Source organism: Scyliorhinus canicula, chromosome 9, assembly GCF_902713615.1.
Source record: "Scyliorhinus canicula chromosome 9, sScyCan1.1, whole genome shotgun sequence".
Taxonomy (NCBI): Eukaryota; Metazoa; Chordata; class Chondrichthyes; order Carcharhiniformes; family Scyliorhinidae; genus Scyliorhinus; species Scyliorhinus canicula.
In genome coordinates this window covers 49,175,939-49,198,598 of record NC_052154.1, presented here as the reverse complement: position 1 = coordinate 49,198,598, position 22,660 = coordinate 49,175,939, and the positions used below count along the sequence as shown (strand labels likewise).

The 22,660-nt window shown below is 46.8% G+C and overlaps 1 protein-coding gene across 1 annotated transcript in view; it reads left to right on the top strand.

The window, feature by feature from the left end:
- LOC119971301 overlaps positions 1–22,660 on the top strand; it is a 692,274-nt gene that overhangs the window by 290,854 nt on the left and 378,760 nt on the right. The window lies entirely within an intron of this gene.

Genomic DNA, 22,660 nt, shown 5'->3' with positions numbered 1-22,660 from the left:
AGGCCTGTTTGAGGGCAAAAATAGGATGAAAGCCCCTTTAAGCCATTGCTAACAACGGCATCAGCTGGTGGCATTCTTGAACGGATTAATATGGTCCAGTTGTTGTGCACCGCTCTTTAGGCTGCCTGTGGAACCTATTTGCTACGCAGATAGGACAGTGGTCCAAAATTAGATTCACAGAAAGGCAAGCTTTGCCAGATACAGTAATCACATTCCCTCCTTTTTCATAAGTAAACATTAATTGAAGTCGGGGTGTTTTGAGGAAGAAACGATATTCTGTACTGAAAAGTCCTGCCATTCATCATCTCCATAATATTGAAGGTGCGCGTGTGTGTCTGTGTGTGTGGGGAGGGGGGAGTGATATTGTTTGATCCCAATAATAAACTGCTGCAGAAAACAATCAATTTACCACCAGTTAGATTCTGTAACATGTGGGATAGAGGTAGCTGGGAGTCATAAGGTTGTAATCTAATCAAGATATTCAGATAACGCATAAATTGTGGAATGAAGCTCAAACAGTTCATAAATGTCATCTGACATGTTTAGATTAAAGCCTTGAACAAACTCCCTGCTGGTTTGTAGACCTTAGTAATATTATTTAAGCTGGATTTTTTGAGTTATCTTTTAGTTACTGATACCTGATAGTGATGATCACTAAAGTGCAGTGATAAATTCTCGAGCAATGTTTTATAAGCATTCCAGATTCCAATAATCATTGCTACAAAGAATTAAGTTGCAAACTGATTACTATTATGATTGTTCAAAACCCATTAGCCTCTTTAATTACAATACAGGCCAATGATATCGGAAAATAAACTGTGTACAAAAACATTAAGCACTGGTATGCTCTTCTCGAGGGCAAAACCTTCCTTCCCAGCGGTTGCCTCACCCGTTGACTAAAAAAGTGGTGAGACACTCTTGCTGCCTCGAGGCGGAAGGCCCGCGGTACCTTCTGCCCATCAGGCAGTTAGCTGGGCAGTGGTGGGCCTTCCACCAGACTGCGACCCTGGAAATTACTTTCTGCTGGCCAATCAGAGGCTGGCTGCTCGTGCACTCATCAGTGCCACAGAGGAGGCCATGGTGGCTGCTGGAACACCCCCCCCCCCCCAGAGTCCCAGGAATGCGGAGCTAGCCAGGGAAAAGGGGGCTGAGCTGCGGTCATGTGATGTGGGATTGTGGTGTGAAGGTGTCTATGGGGGTCAGCAGCAAGGGCATCCGGTGGCTCTCGGCAGCCACCCTCCCTGCCCTCTTGATCATGCTTATATTGATGCAGATCGAGGGCAAACCACCACACTTGGACAGGCCCATCTGGAGCCTGAAAAATTGCAGCGGAGATGAGAAGAGGCCCTCAAATGGTTACTAATCAGCCAACTGAGGGACTCAAGTAGAGGTGGGGTCAGGAAGGTCAACCATGGGCCTTGCTGATTTGCAATAGAGGCAGGATAACTTTGGGGTGTGATCGAATGGCCTCGCCAAGCCCGACTTAGTGACCCAACGAGGGTGTTAAATCTCACGAGAGACTTGGGACACTCGGAACGCCTCACAACATCTCGTTAGATCATGATCTGGATTTTGCCTCCACCGGGCGAGATCCAGAAGAACATATTTAAGTGAGCCATTAGGCTCATTTAATTATGTCTATGCCAGATTCTCCAAAGGCCCGGGAACTAACAACCTCGCCTGGGAGACCTGGTGTTGTTTAGCATTGGTCCAAAGAAATGTGGACCAAGCGTAATGGCACCTGGGTGGGTCCCTCAGGCCATTGGAGGCCCCTGGGCGGTTGAGCTCTGGGCAGGATGGTACCCTGGCACTTCCACTGGCACCCAGGCACCTTGGCACTGCCAGCCTACCACCTTGGTACTGCCACACCGGCACCCTGAGTGCCACTCTGGAAGTGCCAGCATGTCTGGGTGGCACTGCGAGGCTAGCAGGGGCACCACCATAGTGCCAGGCTGGCAGTGCCAAGATATCCAGGTGTCAGGTTGCTTGTGCCAGGGACTGGGCCTGAGGGTGCCCTGTCCTTATAAGGTGGGGTGAGAGAGGCTCGAAAACCCCCTAAGAGATCAGTTGGGGCCGTGGGGGGGTCCAGAGGCTATGGTGGAGTAGCAGAAGGGTGTCGAATGATTAAGATGGTATTTAAAAATGGCACTTCAATCCTCGAGTCATCTTCCTGCACTGATGAGCTGAGTCAGTGCTGAAAATGAGGTAAGTGCAGCCTCGGTTAGGCAAGGACGAAGGCATGAAGAGTCATGTTAGATAGCGAGGTCATTCTCGGCGCTGTAGGCAGAAAAACACCCCTCTATATGCGCCCAAAACCGGACTCTGTTTTTTGCACTTTAAATCATGCCCTGGGTATCGGTCCTAATAACAAGCTGGCAAATTATCAAACCCGCCCACGTCCTTCTCCTCTTCCTGCAGGGCAGAAGATGTTATCCATAATCCTATAGGGTCAATATGGTTAACCACTCTCTGTTCCCTATCTCTGTACCATCTCCAAATACACCTCATCCATGAAACCTATGTCGCCCACCTTCATCTGCATTAAGAGTAACCTCCCTTGTTGTCCCCATGTTATGTTTTCCAATTTTGGAAATGCTTCCTACTCCTCAGGTACTGACCACCACCTATCCCCACACTCCCTCCCCACCACCCCATTCCCTTTCCAAATATCCATCTTTGATCCTTGTTATCTGCAATCACTCCTTTGATTACTTTTTCTTCTTCCAGTACCCCAGGAAGTTATCAGCTCACACAACTCCCTTCCTATTTAGCTTCAGTTCTTCCTGAGCAACAAAACAGTCATCACTGAGCCATGAACTATACTCTCTCTGCTCAGCTGCTGTGCAACCCTCATTATAGCCAACCATACCATCCTGCTCCAACACCTGTATTTCATTGCCCGAGCTCCATGGGACTGCCCCCATGCTGTTCCACTTTTATGTATCCGATCTTGGCCACAAAGCTTATCTAGAATTGTCCACTATTCTTAGCCCACATTCTGACCTCCTGAATCCCACACCATTTTTAGCTCCATTCTCTTCCATATTTATGTGTCATCCAGAGATTATGGGCAGGATTCTCCGTTTCCCGACGCCGATATCGTAATCGGCGATCGGGTGGAGAATCCCTTTGGATGCCGAAATCGGGGGCGGCGCCTGTTTTCAGATGCTCCACCCCCTCCAAGATGGCATCATCGGGGAGTACAATGCATGTCGTTGGGATGGCCTCAGGCCGTCACCTGAAGGCCCTCCCCCGATGCTCCGCCCTGATGGGCCGACTTCCTGACGGCGCGGGGCACGCGTGCTCTGAGGTTTCGTCGACCTCGTGTGGCGGCTGCAGACTGTGTCTTGCGCCACCACAGTCGGGGGTGGGGGGCGGGGCCATCCCTCTTGGCGGAGGGGCTTCGACGGGAGCTGGCGAGACTGGTGGGGGGGTGGTCCGGGGGGTTGCAGGGGGGGTTTACAAGGGGCACTACCTGGTAGGCCTGGTCTGCGCGCGGTCAGCGCCATGTTGTACGGCGCGGTCGCTCCAGGCCATCGCATACACATGCGTGGCCACGGACCCAACAATTCTCTGGCTGTTTATGTCGAGAACGCTGGGAATTTTACGTTCCGCGGCTGCTCGCCCCCCCACAGGGCGGGGCATTGGTGCACGGGCGACGCCGACCTTTTCATCGCGAAACTGGACACTTCCTCCGGACATAGCCTCAAAATCGGAGAATCCAGCCCTATATCATCCACGAGTGTGAGTGAGTTCAGCTGTGAGAGGTGTGTGTTATCTCACCACCATCTTCATTTCTTCACTCTCACCCTGCCATCAGTTTGATTGCAATATGACTGCTTCCAGCAAAATGTGGAAAAGCCAAAGTTAGTGGACTGTTTCTCCGTCCTGGGACAGTGGAATGGGTGGAGTATCGCGCGGCAGCCGAAAGTCGAGGCCCAACGGACCATGCTCCGGTGCCTCTACAGTGGCATGAAGGCATTCCACACTGCACGCCAGCATGGGCATGCAAATTGTACAGTAAACGCTGTTGCCATATCATTAACTGGTGTGACCTGGCATTTTACGAGCCCCCATCGCGATGCTCCACCTCCGCCAGGAGGAATTACTGATGATGAGGTTCACTTGAGGTATTTAAAATCAGGAAACAGGTGCCATGGCTGTTGAGGGAGTGATAGGGGGTACAAAAAGTGACCAACATCGCTATTGTGTGCTGACAGTTGTACCGCTGGCCAGGGGGCTTCTGCCAGGGCTGGGGGCAGTAGTGCGAAGGTGGACAGGAAGTGGGCCATGGGGTCGGGGTGGATGGGCATGGACCACCATTTCCATAGCCTGCAAGACAGCCATGCAGTTGCGCAAGCCGTTGGCTGCCCACTGTGAGCATAGTGTAGAGGGTTGTATGGTGCCGCCACAGGCACCCCCATAGGTATCCTCTGGCCCCAGCTGACCTATCAACTCGAAGGGAATGTTCCAATGCAACCAATGCCAGCTTCTTCGCTGGGATGGGGGTGTATGGGGAATGAAGTGCCGACATGCAGCTCCAGCTCCTGCTTGTCAGCCTCTCCAGTGCCAATTCTGACCCCGGCGAATCATGCCAGCGATTGTTGGAATTGCATGAGCTCCATGTGGTGCTATCCATTAGGATGACCTAAATTGCTCTCGGACCCGCGCCGCTTTCAGGGCCTTAGAACTCACATGATTCAGTCCCAGCATCAGCATTTAGATTCTGAAATGGAGAATTCCATTCTCCTCCCACAAGCTCCCGAGCCTTGCCACAGACCCAATCCGGGATTCTCCTATCCCGCGGCCAAGTTCTGATGCTGGTGTCAAAAGCGGAGCGAGCGACTCTGGCGCAACCGGCCTCTAGGCCCAGGCAGTCACTCCTTCCTAGGGGGCTAGTACGCCGACAGAGTGCTGTCCGCTGCTCAAAAGCTGGTGAGTCACGGCCGGCGGGGGTCCACACATGCGCGTGGGTTGCCCTTTCCGCACTGGCACCCGAGCAATATGGTGGAGCCCTACAGGGGCTCGGCACAGAGGAACATAGGCTCCCCCCAGAATTAGCCCACCCGCCGATCGGTTGGCCATGATCGCGGGCCTGGCCACCGTAGAGGCCTCCCCCCGGAGTCAGATCCCCGTCCCCCCCCCACCAGGACGGCCACCGCAGACAGAACTCTGAGGTCCTGCCAGGTAGGACCATACGCAACCCACGCCGGCGGGACTTGGCTGAACTCGGCGGGCACTTGGCCTGTAGAGGTGCGGAGAATCGGCAGGGGGCCTCTTTCAACGCCCACCAACTGACCTGCCGTCAGAGCGGCGCTATTCTCGCACCCCGCCCCCATCGGCGATTCTCCAACCCGCCGTGGGATCAGAGAATCCCGGCCCCTATCCCCTTCACAGCCATTGTCCCAGGCTGGGTAATATTGCTCACAACTGCAATAACCAATTCAACTTCGAGTTGACTTTCCATTTCCATATACTCCCATCAAATATTGTCTAATTCCACCTCTGTTAATATCACACAAGCAACTTCAAACTGACATAAGAAATATAAGAGCATAAGAAACAGGAGAGGGAGAAGACCCTACAGCCCACTGAGTCTGCTCCACCATTCAGTATGATTATGGCTATCATTGGGCTTCAACTCCATTTTCCTTCCCACTCACCAGTCCCATGAGAGGTGGGCATGCCTGAGGCAGATTGGGGAGCATGACAATACCCCCACATTTGAGGCATGAATCTAATTGAACAATTCTGAGGCTCAAAGACAGTCGGTCACTTGGAGTGGAACGATCCCGTCTGGAGGAACGAGAGATGCAACCTTTACTGCCTGTGGCCTGTTGTTGGAGCGTGGAGCCACTGATTCTGAAGGCCCCCACCCGGCCTACTTTGTGTTAGTGGAGTAGCCTCTTCTTGTGGCGATGGAGCCAGTCCGAAGATGAATAAATATTGCAAGGCTCCGTGATAAAGCTTGCAGCATCAGGAATTCGCCTGCTGTCCCTAATAGGAAGGGGAACAGAGAGGTGGTCAATTCGGAAAATTTCTGAGCAGGCCTCATGACCACCGCATGTGGGTTTTGGACATTCACTGTGTCCTGAAGCCCACAAGAAAATCCTGCCCATAAAACATGGAAACATTTGAGGCACTGAAGGAGGTTATTTGGCCTTTCATATCCATGCAGGCAATACACTGCAGTCAGTCTCGAAAATGGACCTTGCACGCTGCCAGTGAGTTGTTGAATATTGCTCTGTGTAAGGCTGTTTTCAACCATAGCAAATTAGATTGTTTCCCCCCTTGATTCGATACTGGGTTATTTGGCGTCCTAACAAGAATATATTGAGCCAGTAGCACAAATACTAACACTGACACAGAACAGCTATGCATCTCTACGCCAATCAAAGAAAAATTGACTATATTTGCTCCACTTGTAGACTTTAATGTGGCGGCTTTCTGGCGGCTTTCTGGATGGGGAAAGTAATAGAATGGGGTTGCATTGGAGGGAGGTGTGTAATAGATTGGAAGAGCAGGGATACAATTTTAATCGATTACTCACCTGGAATCAAGCCTCTTTCATAGCTGACAGTGCGCAGGTAACTCAATACTGTCATACAATCTCAACCTGTCACTAAAATGTTACATTTACACCAAACCTGAATCCAACTATCCCCTGGCCAGGTTCTGGTATTATTCCTTCATCTGCCACACGCTTATCAGACATAGCAATGGTTAATTATTAGATTGTAGAATTGTGCCACAATCGAGTCCCCGCTTTCAGACTTTCCTGTTCAGTTTCTCCCAGCATCAATTTGGAGCCAAAGCCAGCTTCCTGTGGCCTTGGCAGAATGGTGTTTTAAAACAGAATACACTGCATACAATTGATTCACAATAGGAGTTTTGTTTTTTTTCAGAAATGACCTTCTTAACACCTGCTCTGCCTTGGGTGCTGAAGAAGGAAGCCAAATCTGGTGGAATTGTCTTATCTCTCACTCTATACAAATCCTTGGACGCTTTCTATGAGGAAGCATAAATCAAGGGCCACATCAATACCTTACTCATAATAATAATCTTTATTGTCACGAGTAGGCTTACATTAACACTGCAATGAAGTTACTGTGAAAAGCCCCTCGTCATCACATTCTGGCCACCTGCTCGGGGACACAGAGGGAGGTTTCAGAATGTCCAAATTACCTAACAGCACGTCTTTCGGGACTTGTGGGAGGAAACCGGAGCACCCGGAGCAAACTCACGCAGACATAGGGAGAACGTGCAGACTCCGCACAGATAGTGACCCAAGCCGGGAATCGAACCTGGAACCCTGGTGCTGTGAGACAACAGTGCTAGCCACTGGGCAACGGTGCCACCATCAAAATGCCCTGAGAAGTAGCAAATAAAAGTGCATTAATTTAAGCAAGTTGGGATCTGTGCTGCTTTGTATCTTTAGAGTGGAAGGCGACACTTGCTTGCATAAAACAGGATGAATTAAATTTTGCTCTTCGATAAAATTTTATGGATCTGAACTCGACATTTTTTAAGTTGACCTTTCTGGGTCAAGTTGACATATTTATGTAGCGGTGGCTTTGCATAATGGCAGCATTTCTGCTTATTTCTCTATGCCTTGTACTTTTCTCTATAATTGCTCGTAAGAGCCTCCCCTTTTCAATTTCAATGTGCCGTGTGACTAGGTTTCCTCATGTGTGTTCAAAGGAAAGACATGCCCTTCCAGAAGAATCCTCAGCCTGTAATCAGCTGTGGTCCCACAAGGGTCTTAGATTCTCCGTCATCATTCACAAAAATTCTCTGGTTCCGCCTGAGCCTTACCTGGGCCTGGGGCGACTCCCAAAAGGGCCGGGATGACCAACCACCAAGATCTCAAATGATCGCAATTTTATGCACTATAAACCAAATTATGGACTGTTCAGACTTATTTCTACCGTGCAAATTTAGGCTTGCTCCTCATAAATAATTGCATGTGTGAAAGATTTTTCTGTGGATTGGCACTGGGGGGGGCCTAATACAAAGTTGAATTTTGGTGGGATTTTTCTCCCAAAAGCTCCTACTGGTCATACTTACTTACGTCACAAACATAAACACACCTGCTGGAAGAAATGGGTGGGAGGTCTGGCCCAGCAGCGAAATACAAACCTAATATTGGGAAAATAAATTGAAATGAATTTTCATAATAGTTAATCGAGACATGATGAAACTTAATTACATGACGCAGTAATCCCTAGGCCTTAAAATGACAAATATTCAACGCTTAAGCTGCAAGGCCATCCTATCAGTAACACTGTCGTGGAACGACTTAGTTTCTCGAAATTTCACACTATGTGCCTCAATTCGCAATGATAGGTTATGGGTCAGTAATGTCAATAGATCGACTTGGACACGGGGCACAGGGCAGGTTGTTGGAGATCCTTGAAACATGACTAGTCAATGCCCAGTTTAATGAGGCAGACCACATACAGAAGTCTGGGACTATGACAAGATTTATAATATGCATTCACTAATGAAGAATGTCCCTAATTAAAACACTCAATTTTATGAATTAGCACTCCCACATGGGAATTGAGACATTCAGCTCAGTGTGGCCTGTGCAGTTTACTGTACATTCTTCATCTGCATACAAATTAATGAAGTTATTCCATCTGCGGAAAATGGGCAATGTTAATCTACAATCAGCAGCTTGCTGAAATTCAAATTTGAGAATTGAGAACTTTATGTCTGATCAAAATATGATTTTCAATATTGGAAGAATAAAAAATGTTAGGAGCAAGGTGCTGGTCTTTCAGAAGGAATTTTCTCATGCAACTGCCCAAAGTTGTTCTTTTTAATAGATTCATAATAGTTTGGAGATAAATAGAGGTGTGCATTGCATTAACATTTAATTGGTTTTACTGTGTATCGGTGTAGCAGGGCTTTACTTGGGTGATTGCCATTAGCCAGAGTGAAAAATAACATAAGAACAAAGGACTTGTAGCAGGAGTAGGCCATTCTACTCGAGCCTATTCCATTATGCAATGCAATAACCCCTCACTGAGCCCATGGGAGGGTCTTTAGAGATGGCAGAAAAGCCTTGCAGCTTCCCCAGCTCGGGCCTCAGGTGGGAGGTGGTGGGGGCTGCGGGGGAGGTGGTGCCTTCATTACTAGTCTTACCGATCCCTTTTCGAGATCAGGTGCCCTGGACCCCCCCCCCCCCCCCCCCCCCCCCCCCCCTCAATGTTTGGGGCTCCCAGGTGCTCTCTCCCTGCCATGCATTCAGAAAGAAACTGAAGAACATGGTGGAAAAACGCAGCCAGTCAGCCAGCATTTGTGGAGAGAAAGAAAAATTAACCTTTCCGGTTGAATGACCTTTCGTCAGAATACTCCACCTGAAATGTTAACTCTGTTTCTGTTCACAGATGCTGCCTGACTTTCGATGTTTTTCCAGCAATTTTCATTGGGGACAGTTCTCCAGCTGTATTGCGGCGGCACAAATCCCGCTTTGTCGGGAGAGTTCCGGAAGAAGCCCAAAATCGGATTTGCGCCTGGCGTTGAACAGTTTTGATGGTCCAAGACTGCTCCAGCTGGCGTGGTCAAGATCTCACCCAGAAATGGCGAGAACCTGATCAAAGCTCATTTGCTTTTAATCTCAATAGTTAGATTAAAATCGAATGCAGTGGCTTCTCTGTATACTCCCAGCGGAAAGTCACCCAGGTGCATATCATTACAGATCCTTAAAAGCAGGGAACAGATGCCATGGGCTCTGAAGGGGAGCAAGGAGGAGAGTGTTATCTCCACACTTACCTCCAGGGTGCCCTTGGGCAAAGCAGACATTTTACAGCGGGGTCCTTCAAGGGAGGTGAAGTTTTGGGAGACTTGGGTTGGGCTGGAGAGTGGTAGGTCAGGATCTCTCCAGGAAGGGAGTCACTTTGGGTCTGTGAAGCCTAGAAGCCTGCCTTCTTCATGTTTAACACCCCATAACAGGGCAAAGCACAGCTACAGCCTGCCTGTCCTAAAATCCGCTCACAGGACAGAGCCAATCTGCAGCCTGCCTGTCTTAAAATCTGCTCACAGGACAGAGCCATTCTGCAGCCTGCCTGTCCTAAAATCAGCTCACAGACAGAGCCATTTTGCAGTTTGTTTCTTGGAGAAGCGTTTCACCCCCCCCTTGAAGTTTCATTAGGTTCTGTGGTTTCACTGTTGCAGTATGCCTGCTTTTATCCCTTTATACTTGTTTATTTCTGTTCCATTCACAGACCTTTGACTTTCAATAGTCTCTGCTGTATCATGGTTGCAGTATGCCTGCTTTTATCCCTTTATAGATGCTTGTTTCTGTTCCTTTCACATCCTGAGATGGATTCTCTGCCCCGCCGCGCCACATTTCTGGTGCGGCACACCAGCTGGGTGCTTTGTTACGCCGGCTGGTCAATGGGGTTTCCCAAAATGGGACCGGCCCAATCTGTCTGGAAGCCCCCAGGCTGCCGGCAAAATGGAGCATCCGCCAGCGGAGAATCCAAATGACTTTTACATGCTTCTTGATTGATTGCTGAAGGCTCTTTCAAAGGAGGGATTCGCTTTGATTGTGTTTATGGAATGTCATGGTCAATTAGCTCTCAAGGGGCTTCTTTTTTTGAGCAGGCATTCTGTCTGGCTGCATTTGTTTCATGGAGGATTTTATTCAAGTCTGCAGTGCTTCCTATAAAGAGTAGGTGCTCTTTCTGACTCCATTTTTATCAGTTTATCTGTTTCAACTTCTAATGCCTGAACAGCATGCCAGTACTGGTGGTAGCTTCCTGCTATAGAAGCAGCTGGCACAACTCAGACATTACAGTCCAAGGACTCCTCAATGAAGACCTTCTCGCAGCCACTGTAGAATTCTCTGGATAGATGCGATTATCAAACCAGGGGGCTCAGAGCCTTTATAGCGCCCGGCTGGTCAGGGATATGGATGGACAGTGCCCGAGCACTACCCCCTGGCACCCTGGCAAGTCCAAAGTAAAGTGTTGCTCACTTGAGGGCGGCCTGATGCTGGTGTTTGTGAGAGATAGGGGTTGAAACCTGATGCTGGCAAGAATGGGGTGGGGGGTGGTTGGGGGGCGATGTGTCATCCTGATGCCTGCATGGTGTTGAGGGGGGGCGGTGGGTGACCAAAATATTTAATGTTAGGGGAGATGTTACCCCCCCCCCTCCTGCGGTCAAGTGTTGGGGGCAGACAGCCTGTCATTTAACTTTGAGATGGGCGCCCCGATCTCTGAGGGGTTGGCCTGCTGGTATCTTTAGGCCCACCTCTTACAATGCTGATGCGAAACAGGCCTCCCTCCGAAAAAATGACTAAGTGGGGGTGGATTGTGTTCAGAATCACACCAACTCACCGAGCAGGAAACGCACCAACGATGACACTTAGTCATTTTTGGAGGAGAATTGCACCGATTGTTTCTTTATTTCAGGTTTCCTATTTCAGACGTTGCAGTATTTGGCTTTTTCATTACTGCTCTTCAAATCAGAACCACCAGGGGCTGGTTTAGCACACTGGGCTAAATCGCTGGCTTTGAAAGCAGACCAAGGCAGGCCAGCAGCACGGTTCAATTCCCGTACCAGCCTCCCCGACCAGGCGCCGGAATGTGGCGACTAGGGGCTTTTCACAGTAACTTCATTTGAAGCCTACTCGTGACAATAAGCGATTTTCATTTCCTTTCATTTCATTTCTTTTCATTTCTCAGGACCAGTACTTGCCGTGAGAGCTCAGACATCCCTCTGTCCTGGGGCTCCAGCACTTTGACTCTGGGGACTGCTTGTATTCCCAAAGGTTGCCGCTGCTCCTGAAAGCACTGCTGGTATTATAGAATTTACAGTGCAGAAGGAGGCCATTCGACCCATCGAATCTGGCCCTTACAAAGAGCAACCCACTCAAGCCCACGTATCTACCCTATCCCCGCAACCCAGCAACCCCCACTTAGCCTTTTTGGACACTAAGGGCAATTTATCATGGCCAATCCACCTAACCTGCACATCTTTGGACTGTGGGAGGAAACTGAAGCTCCCGGAGGAAACCCACGCACACACGGGGAGGACGTGCAGACTCTGCACAGACAGTGACCCAGCCGGGAATTGAACCTGGGACCAGGGACCCTGGAGCTGTGAAGCAATTGTGCTAAACACTATGATACCGTGCTGCCCAGAGCTTCCAGTCAAACAGATTGGCCGACAGCTCACTAAGAGGTACTTCTACCTTTGGGAGGGATGGCAGGCCCGTCTACAGCTAGTTAAAGATCCTACGAGAATTAAGTAACTGCAGAGCAGCCAACATCAGCGAGGGTGCGCTCACACCCCGCTGACTTCACTGGTGACAGGGCAGAAAGCTTCTGATCCTTGTTATGAAAATGCTCCTCTTAGTTTGAAATTTTCCTAGGAGGGGAAACATCCTCGCAATATCTATCCTGTTGAGACTTCTCAGAATCTTATATGTTTCAACAATATCACTCTCATTCTTCTAAATACCAGTGAATATTAGCCCAAACTGCACAAATCTTTCTTCATAAGACAAACCTCCCATTCCAAGAATCAGTGAACCTCACTGAATTACTTCCAATGCAATTACATTCTTCCTGTAGGTGACCAAAACTGTACGCAGTACTTTAGGTGTGGTCTCGCTAATGCCCTTTACAGTTGTAGCGAGAATTCCCTACTTTTATATTCCATTCACTCTGCAATAAAAAACAAATTCCATTTGCTTCCCCAATTACTTGCTGTACCTGCACGCTAACATTACCAGCTGAGGTTATTCATGGCCTTGCCCCTCGCCTGAGGTGTGGTGATCCTCAGGTTAAATCACCACCAGTCAGCTCTCCCCCTCAAAAGGGGAAAGCAGCCTATGGACAGTGGCAACTATACTTTTCCTTATTTTGTGAAGACACCCAGATCAATCTGCACTGCAGTATTCTGTAATCTCTTTCCATTTAAATAATATTTTATCTTCCCATTCTTTCCTGTCTGTGCGGAGTCTGCACGTTCTCCCCGTGTCTGCGTGGGTTTCCTCCGGGTGCTCCGGTTTCCTCCCACAATCCAAAGATGTGAGGTTAGGTGGATTGGCCACGCTAAATTGCCCTTAGTGGGTGGGATTCTCCCCTACCCGGTGTGACGGGGGGTCCCGGCATAGGGGAGTGGCGCCAACCACTCCGGGGTCGGGCCTCCCAAAGGTGGGGAATTCTCCGCACTTTTGGGGGCTAGCCCCGCGCCGGAGCGGTTGGTACCAGAAGACTGGTGCAAAAAACCGGCGCCCCCGGCAGCGGGGCGGGCCAAAAGGTTTTCGCCGCTGACATCACCACCGGCGCATGCACGATGTGGGTTTCTCTTCCGCTTCCACCATGGCGGAGGCCATGGCGGCCGCGGAAGAGAAAGAGTGCAGCCAGGGCACTGGCCCGGAGTCTGAGCGGGGGTCCCCGATCGCGGGCCTGGCCACTGTGGGGGCACCCCCTGGGGTCCGATCGCCCCCCGCCCCCCCCCAGGACCACGGGGGCCCGCTCGCGCCGTCGATCCCGCCGCCACCAGAGGTGGTTCAAACCTCGGCAGTGGGAGAGGCCTCCCAGCGGGACTTCAGCCCATCGCGGGCCGGAGAATCGCCGCAGGGGCCTCGCCGATCGGAGTGGCGTGATTCCCGCCGCCGCCACTTCCCAGGTGACGGATAATCTCTGCCACGGCAGGGGCGGGATTTTCGGCGGCCCCAGGCGATTCTCCGACCCTGCTGGGGGTCGGAGAATTTTGCCCAGTGTCCAAAAAGGTTAGGTGAGGTTGCTGGGGTACGGGGGATAGGGTGGAGGCGTGGGCTTAAGTAGGGTGCTCTTGCAAAGGGCCGGTGCAGACTCGATGGGCCGAATGGCCTCCTTTCCCAAATTATTCTTGATCTGCCAAATTTGTGCCCACTCACTTAATGTATCTCTATTGCCTTGAGCTTATGTCCCTTTATTTTTGAAAATATTTTTCAACCGACTGGTAATTTTGCAATCTGTAGTGACAGAACAAACTAATTAAAAATGCAAGGCCATCTTCCAAGAGCAAGCAAATCACCCTCCAGGGAGTGTGAAGAATGAGACAATTCCTGGGATGCAGAGACTCATCGAAACCAGTCACTATTTAAAGAAGAGAGGAAAATGTTAAGTGTTGGATATTGAAAAAATGGCTGCAACAAATGGAACAAACCCCTTGGAAATATGAAATGGGTGAAGTATTTCAGGCCAGGCTGCAGTCACTGTAGAGAGTTTACAATAAATGTTTCAGCAGGGGAAACAGGCTGAAAACCTGTCTCTCTTTGGGACAAGTGTATTACTTGGTTTGCAAGTCAAACAACCAGCAAACCAAGATCTTGTAATAATTGCAACATCTTCTACGTCTGACCACATCTATAAAATCAGCTAATCCAAATCAGCCAAACATTTAAAAACCTACATTTCAACGACAATCAACGGACACTTAACTGTATATTATTTGAACATTTTATTGAACTCTAACTTCCCTTATCTCTGACACCTGTGTGTGTGTGAGCCAGGATGACTCTATGAGGGCTGAATGCTTGATGTCCACATTTTTATTATGTCTATCAGGTTTAGTGGTTCAAAAATTTGCTCTCTTTGCAACAAGAAAACCTTGTTTGATTGGCTTCATATTGCTCACAGCCTAAGTAAGGATTCGGAAAAGGGATATGCTCTTGAAAAAAATGTTTAAATCTTTATTGTGACCAACTGAGGAAGTAAACTAGAGGGAAGCCAGTTCACCACCTTCTCACTGATTATAACAATATTCCTTTGCAGACACATTGTAGTCTTTCTCAGAATTAGCTTTCCTGCTATCTTTACATCATCAGAAAATTTGACAGTAACACATTCTTTCCCTTTATCCAAGTGATTAATATTTGATGCCACAGTACTGATCCCTGTGGCATTCGACTAGTCACATTTTTGCAATCTTAAAATGATCCATTTATCATAACACTCTATTTCCTGTTCGTTAGCTAATCTCCAATACCATATGCTCTTATCTCGTATTTAAACTTCATGTGACATCATTATCAAATGCCTTTCAGAAATACAAATACATTACATCAATAGGTTCCCCTTTGTCAACACTAAAATTATAATAATTTTGTAAAACACCATTTCCCTTTTATGAAACTTTGTTGAGTCTGCTTGATTGTATGGTGACTTTCGAAATGTCCTGCCGCTACTTCCTTAATAATGGACCCCAACGTTTTCCCAATGACGGATAGTAGGCTAACTGGCCGTGAATTCCTGTTCTCTGCCTTTCTTTTATCTTGAATAGTGGTGGTTTATTTGCAGTTTTCCAACCTGTTAGGATATTTCCAGAACCTAGGATTTTAGAAGATTCCAACAAAGGAGCCCACTACCTCTGCAGCTCCTTCTTCAAGCCTCTCGAACTCAGTCTGTTCAATCCAGGGGACCGATCAGCCTAAAGACGCATTACTTTCCTAGTTATTTCTCTCTAATGATTGTGATTGTGATTGTTTGAAGCTTCTCCCTTCATTTGCCCCCTTGATTTTCTGCTATTTTTCAGATGCTTTTCGTATTTTTGAATTTTACGGAAGTAAAATATTTGTTCAAAGACTCTGTCATTTCCTAACTCTCCAATATTAATTCTCCAATCCCATCTTCGAAGGGACCAGTATTCATTTGAGCCACTCTCTTCCTTTTACAGCTCCCGCTGTCTGTTTTTACATTTCCTCTTTCTAATTTTGCCATCACCTTTAATCATCCTTTGCTGGTTTCTAAAACTTTCCATTTCCTGGCCTATCACTGATTACAGAATCCCTCCAGTGCAGAAGGAGTCAATTTGGCCAATCCTGTCCGCACCAACCTTCCGACGGAGTACGCTACCCAGGCCTACACCACCACCTAACCTTTTTTGCACACTAAGTGGCTATACAGCAGGGCCAAACCACCTAATCTGCACAGCTTTGGACTGTGGGAGGAAATTGGAGCAGCCGGAGGAAACCCACTCAGGCACGGGGAGAAACTTCACAGTCACCCAAGGCTGGAATTGAACCCAGGTCCCTTGCACTGTGAGGCAGCAGTGCTAACCACTGTGCCACCTCACAGCATGGTGTGCTTTTTCTTTCAATGCAACATATTTCTTAACTCCTTAGTTAGCCACTAACTTAGTTAGTTCATTCTCCTTTTAGAGTCTTTCCTTCTCAATAGAATATATCTTTGTTATGAGTTGTGAAATATCTTCCTAAATATCTGCCACTGCTTATCCAGCATTTTACGTTCTAACCTATTTTACCACTCCATTTCAGCCAACATTGCCGAAATCTTCCATCCTCTTTTGTAACTGGGATTTTCCGGTTCCAATGAAAGTGAATGGAGTTCTGGCTGGAACGCCAAATTTTCCATTCCCGCTCGCCATCGGTACCGCCGTAGTCGGAACCAGAGAATCCCGCCCCACATAACAAAACTTGAAAAAAAGCTGCAAGGCTAAATCTTTTTAAATAAGATTTTCATTGAACCCCCTGCAGTTATAACATATGTTGTATGATTTCATTGTAAGCAGTACAGGAGGCTGCAATTAGTTGAGTCGTTACCTGAATCATAGCTACAACCAGCTTTCAGCTCTCCAGTTCTAGTGTGACGGACCTACTTCCAATGGGAGGTGGGGGAAATGTTGTGCAAGTCTGCAGAACATTTTAATCATCATGTGTCTGTCAACGATTGGTGTAAATGTAACTGGAGGTTGGCTTCACCTGCTTTTTAAATTAACTTCTATAAACTCTCCTTTTGGAAATGTTTGGAATATTGCACTTAATTGAGTTCAAATGACGTGGAGGGGCAGCTACATTGAAACTTGAATAATTGATGCTAATCCCCCATTTACCACAGGGACTGACTTTATGCCCACCACCGTGCTGATGATAGCTGAATTAATCACCATGTAAGCTGCAGTGTTTCCCAGGCAGTAATAGTTATATATTCACAGCATGATTAGATGAGACAAGGGGGTAAGAGGTGGGTGGTGGGGAGTGGCACAACTATTGAGTTCAGCTATTGCTACCTGTTGAATAAGATTTGGAGAAACATCCTTTTTCCATTCTTTGATACATGTTTGCTTGAGTGAATAAACTGTAAGAAATATCACACCAAAGGAACTCTTATGGGATTGCCCTGCTCCAAGATGGCACTGCCAAAAGCAGTGAGAATGGGGATAATTCGAATATACAAACTTCATGGGCAGAAAAATACTAGCTGGTCTATCAAGTCTGCCCTACATCTTGATGGCTTGAGCTTCATGACAAAATATTTCTTCCCACCTCCCCTTTCCCTTCATCCCCGCAGGCTTGATATCTCCAAGGCGAGGCAATAATTGGCCGCGAAAAAACCCAGAGCCAATAATGCAAGAAATACTCTGGAAAATTTCTCTCTGGCCTCCTTAAAAGGATTTCACTTTTCCTGTGGCATGAAGGCCACCTCTTCAAAGCACCGAAACAGTCATTATCAGAAGCATCAGCATTGCAATTTTATGATCCTAGGGAGACAACTACCCTGGAGATAGATGCCTCACAGAAATGTCTAGGTGCATGCATAGGGCAAAAGGGCAAACTGATTGCATTTGCTTTAAAATCTCTGTCCGTAACACAATTGAACTATTCAAACATCAAGCAAGAAACAATAGCTTCAGTGTTTGGAATCATCTTTTAATACCTATGTATTTGGCAAAAGATTTATGGTAGAGACTGACCACAAGCCACCGGAGATGATTTGGTGAAAACCATTGACCGGTGAACTGGCACAAGATTGCAATGTCTCTTGTTGAAGATTCAACAAGATTAAGTCCAAGGGCACATATTAGATTTTCTAACCCAGCGAGAATAGAATACATATCCTTGGATCTACAACTTGACTTAATTGACATTGAACTTGAAAATGTTTTCCAAACTGATCTAGTACATTTTACGCAATGAAAATTCCATTAGCTACAAGAAAAAATGGCAAAAGTTTCTATACTACAAAAACTGAGGAAACTATTATTGAAGTGTAGCCTGATTCAATCCAGCATGTCCATGAGCACAAGACCATTTTGGCTTTATTGGGAGAAGGTCCGCATCTCGCAGGGAGTCACTTTTAAAGGCAGGCGGGCCATCATGAATCTTCACAACCTTATATTCTTCAACATCTTCATTCACATGGACATAGAATGGACAAAAAGGCTTGCAGGAAAGACAGTCGATTAGCCGGGCATGAACAATAGCATTGCAGTCGTTGTCAAGAATTGTGAAGCATGCCAAGAGCCTATGCCTAGTGTCAGCACGACCCCCGTTGATTCCACATAAAGTTCCTACCAAAATCACATTTTATGAAATCGCAAAATCAACCTCTTTCATGTCCTGCCTTCTTTGTCATTCTTGACTACTTTACCAAGAACCCCATTATTTCACGATTATACAATGTCAAGCACAACTGTCACACACACTCTGAAGTCAATGTTCAGTTTATTTGGTGTGTCCAGAGAGATCATTAGGAGTGATGGCCCACACCTATTAGTAAACCATTCCCAATTAGAAATGGAAAATCGATCACACTGCTTCTTCTCTTGATTACCCTAGATCTTATGGCCTAGCTGAATGAATGAATGATTTGCATGGTGAAATCCCTGATGCGCAAATGTAGATAGACCAAGCAAGATTTACACATTGTAATGTTACATCTGACAGTGACATTTGTAAATGCAACTATTTCATCACCGGCAGAGCTCATTTTTGGCAGAACAAAACGTACCAATTTACTTACTCTTACCCATTCTTTACTCTCAGAAACTAGAGAGCAACTTTTAAAACCACAAGAGGAGATGATTAATGTACATGATAAAAATGCAGATATGAAATTGTCACATTTACATTTGGGGCAACAAGTTCACATCCAGGATTCCACAGCCGAGATGATAAGGATTTATTTGGAACCAATGTTCTATGAAGTCACTGCGCACAACAGTGCAATGTGAGGTGTAATGGGGCAAATCAGATCCATTCCTGCTCCTCAATCACTGTAAAATCTTACTGCATCTAGAACAAGATCCCAGACGCAACCAGGAACAACATCCAAGAATGATAATCCCACAGATCACCGTGAACAATTAGGGAAACCTCTGGACAGGATGCACAAGATCACAAGATCTGGGCATACCAGCAGATTATTGTTAAGCTTTAGAGACTCTGAGATTAATGAGTTCTATGTACCTGTGCAATGGTAGTTAAACATCAACATGCAATAGTTATACTTCTTTGGAGCGGGAGGGCTATCTTAAAAAGAAAGGGGGATGCTGTAATATGCCTTTAAGAGATATAACCATGGCGTCACTAGACGGAAAATGTGTCATATGATCCGGTCTCAGTTTCACTTTTGCTTTGAGAAGAGCACATACACAGCTCTGATGCGTTCAAGCTTTCTAGCTATGTTTAACAGCTCTCATATGCCTAGTCTTAATAAATGAGTCCACAACATGTTTACCTATCCCTTGTGAGTGATTGGTGCCTTGTATCTTGGAAAATAAATAAGCCAAGATATCATTATAATATCATGACACACCACAGGTTATTGAAACCAGTCCAGCAGATCACATTGGCCATTGGTTATGGTGCATTCCCTGCCTCAGTCAGGGACCAGGCCAACTCCCTTTGATGGCATGCAGAGAGTCAACACGCACCACACTAGTTGACAAATGTATTGCAGAAGCTCACTGCTGCCTGAGAAAAGAAGAACCATTTAATATTATCCAGTCTTTCTACTAACATAGTTTAACCATTAATTTGATAATTGGATGTAAATGATCTGATGTGACTTGGCAGGTCGTTTCACAGCTTGTCTGATTTCCTTTCCATTGTCAGCCACGAAAAGTAAAATGGCCACCCCTTCACCCCACGATTGTCCTTTTTTGAACTAAATAAGATAAATTTGAATGAGAAGAACAGCCCAGTTTCTTAGTTACTTTGACATAAGATTCTGTTTTTGCAATAGCTTGCTTCCACTTTGTTTTAAATTTGCACCTGTCTCAGACTCACAAAGAATAATTAATGCAGACTCATAATTGCTTCTATCATATCTTGCACTTAGAAAAAGTTTGAAAAAGTGCAGCATTATCTAGAATCCTGTCCAAACACAGGAAATAAAGTTACAGAAAGGATGATACCTTAGAGAAAGAATGAGATGTTGAATAATGCAATACGGTGTTAAGTTTTCAAGTTAGCTAAGAAGTAATATACGAGATGAGAAATACCAGGTGAAAGATGCTTGAAGGGTACATTTTTTCTGAAATGATTAATGAAAACTGACCTTTGAATAACTTGGTGATTTGTGTCAGAATAAGCAGGGAAATTCTTATTATGATTAAATAACAAAACTCATGCAATAAAACTGTCAGTGACTCCCTATGCTATGAAGTAATCTCTCAAAATAATGGTCAGACTCCATCTGGATACGCGGCCAATGCTTTATTTTTCACTGCTAATGTCTTCCCATTCATTTGTTCTTCTATTCTTCTCAGGGCTAGACAGGGTACATACTGAGTAAAAAGGCATGATTGTAGGTATCCAGGGAGCTGTGGCAGCAATAAGATCATCTCCATGTGGGAAAATCTCTGCTCAATGAGAAATAGTGGAAACTGTCATCCCATTTGGGGGAGCTGCTGGAGTAGTGGTAATGTCACTGTACTAGTAATCCAGAGGCCCACACTAATGTTCTTATTGGTATGGGTTCAAATCCCTGAGCAACTGGTATAATTTAAAGTCAGTTAATAATTCAGGGACTAGTTTCATCAATTGTCATAAACACTCAACTAGTTCACCCCTGCCCTTTGGAGAAGGAAGTATGCCCATCTCACCTGGTCTGACCTACATGTCACTCCAGACCGACAGCAATGTGGTTGACTCTTAACAACCCTCTGAAGTGGACCTTCAAGCCACTCAATTCAAGGGCTGATGGGGATGGCCAACACATGCTGGCCTTGTGTGCAACACACAGATTCCATAAAAGAATAACCAACTTGGTTTTGCGACGTCAAGTCTGGCTCTCACAGGTGATATGACCTTTTTTTAAAATAAAAATCACAGATCAAGTTCTATGTGCTATTGAAGTGTTACTTCCAATTTAAATTACAGTTACTTTCAATTTAAATTACAGTAACTTCACGAGGGCGATTCTCCCAAAGGGAACAAAGTCCCCTAGTTAGCGTGTTTAGCCATGTGCTTCCCAACGCTCGCAGTGCTGAGAAACAATGGCTATTCAACATGACTCATGGCCAAGGCTGCACATAGACCCGTTTTATACAGTGGGGAGCTCCGCTCGCCAGAACTCCCCAGAACTCCGTTTAAAAGTGGCGTCCTGATCTCTGAGGCCCCCGAAACAGTCCAAGACCTCCCCCCAGCCCGAATGCACTATGAGAGGGTCCATGGCCCACTGCCCCCAAAACCCAGGCAGGGCACCCCAGCCCGATCGTGGGTATGCAAAAATACCAACCTAGCACTGCCACCTGGGCACTTTGGCAGCACCAGGCTGGTACTGCAAGGCAGCACAGCCAAGATGCTCAGGTGGCACCAGCAGTGCCTGGGCACCACTCTTCCCAAAAGGCGTGCAGCTGGGGGCTTCCACTTCCCTGGGAGACCCTCATGAGTGCCGTTCCATCTGGTCTCCGTTTCTGGGGACCAGTAGTGAATGGTGCTCGCCCAAGGTCTTTGAGGCGAAGGGGATGATTCCAAAAGCTCAGGTACCTCGGGAATCTGCACATTAGAATGAGACTACCTGTCTTGCTCTAATAAGCAGATTTGCCAAAAAGTAATCTCGTCTGCAAAAGGTGTGATTTACATCTCACCGTCTGTTGAGATTGCGTTGAATCTTGCAAGTCGTTGCAAGCTAGGTAGATCCTGGGAGTGGAGTCCCTCAGCTTTTATCAGCCACGCTTTGCGTGGCAAGCTGCTTTTCCGGCGCAGCATGACCATTGGATCACGGCCCAAATTTTGTCTTTTAAACTCCATGTTGGACTTTCTTAATTTTAACACCCATTTTGAATGATTCTTCAGTAATAAAACCAGCAAAATTGGATAGGTACAACACACTGCAATAGAGCTGCCAAAAATTGCATGACAATTGTCCTGATCAATCATACCCACCTGCTGAGATCCAGCTGGCTGCATGGAAATACAAATGAGCTCAGAACTGTAACATTTGCCCAATGTCTTCCCAAAACCTTAACACTGAGAATACCAGCAATATAGAGATGGCATTCGGAGCAACGTGCTTGTATTGTTGAGGATGCTCCATGGAAGGGGAATGGGCTTGAGTTCTACTGATGATAGAAGCATAGAAACTAGGAGCAGGAGTAGGCCATTTAGCCCTTCAAGCCTGCTCCGCTATTCAACATGGTCATGGCTAATTCTCTATCTCGACACAATTCTACACCACTCTCCCCATACTCCTTGACACTAAGAGAGCCTAGAAAGTTATCTATATCCTTATTAAATATATTCGGCTATTTAGCTTCCGCAGCTTTCTGTGATAGAGAATTCCACAGGTTCACCACCCTCTGGATGAAGAAATTTCTCCTCAGTCCTAAATGGCCTCCACTATATCCTGAGGCTGTGAACTCTTGTTCGAGATTCCCCAGCCAGAGGAAACAGCATCCCTGCATCCAG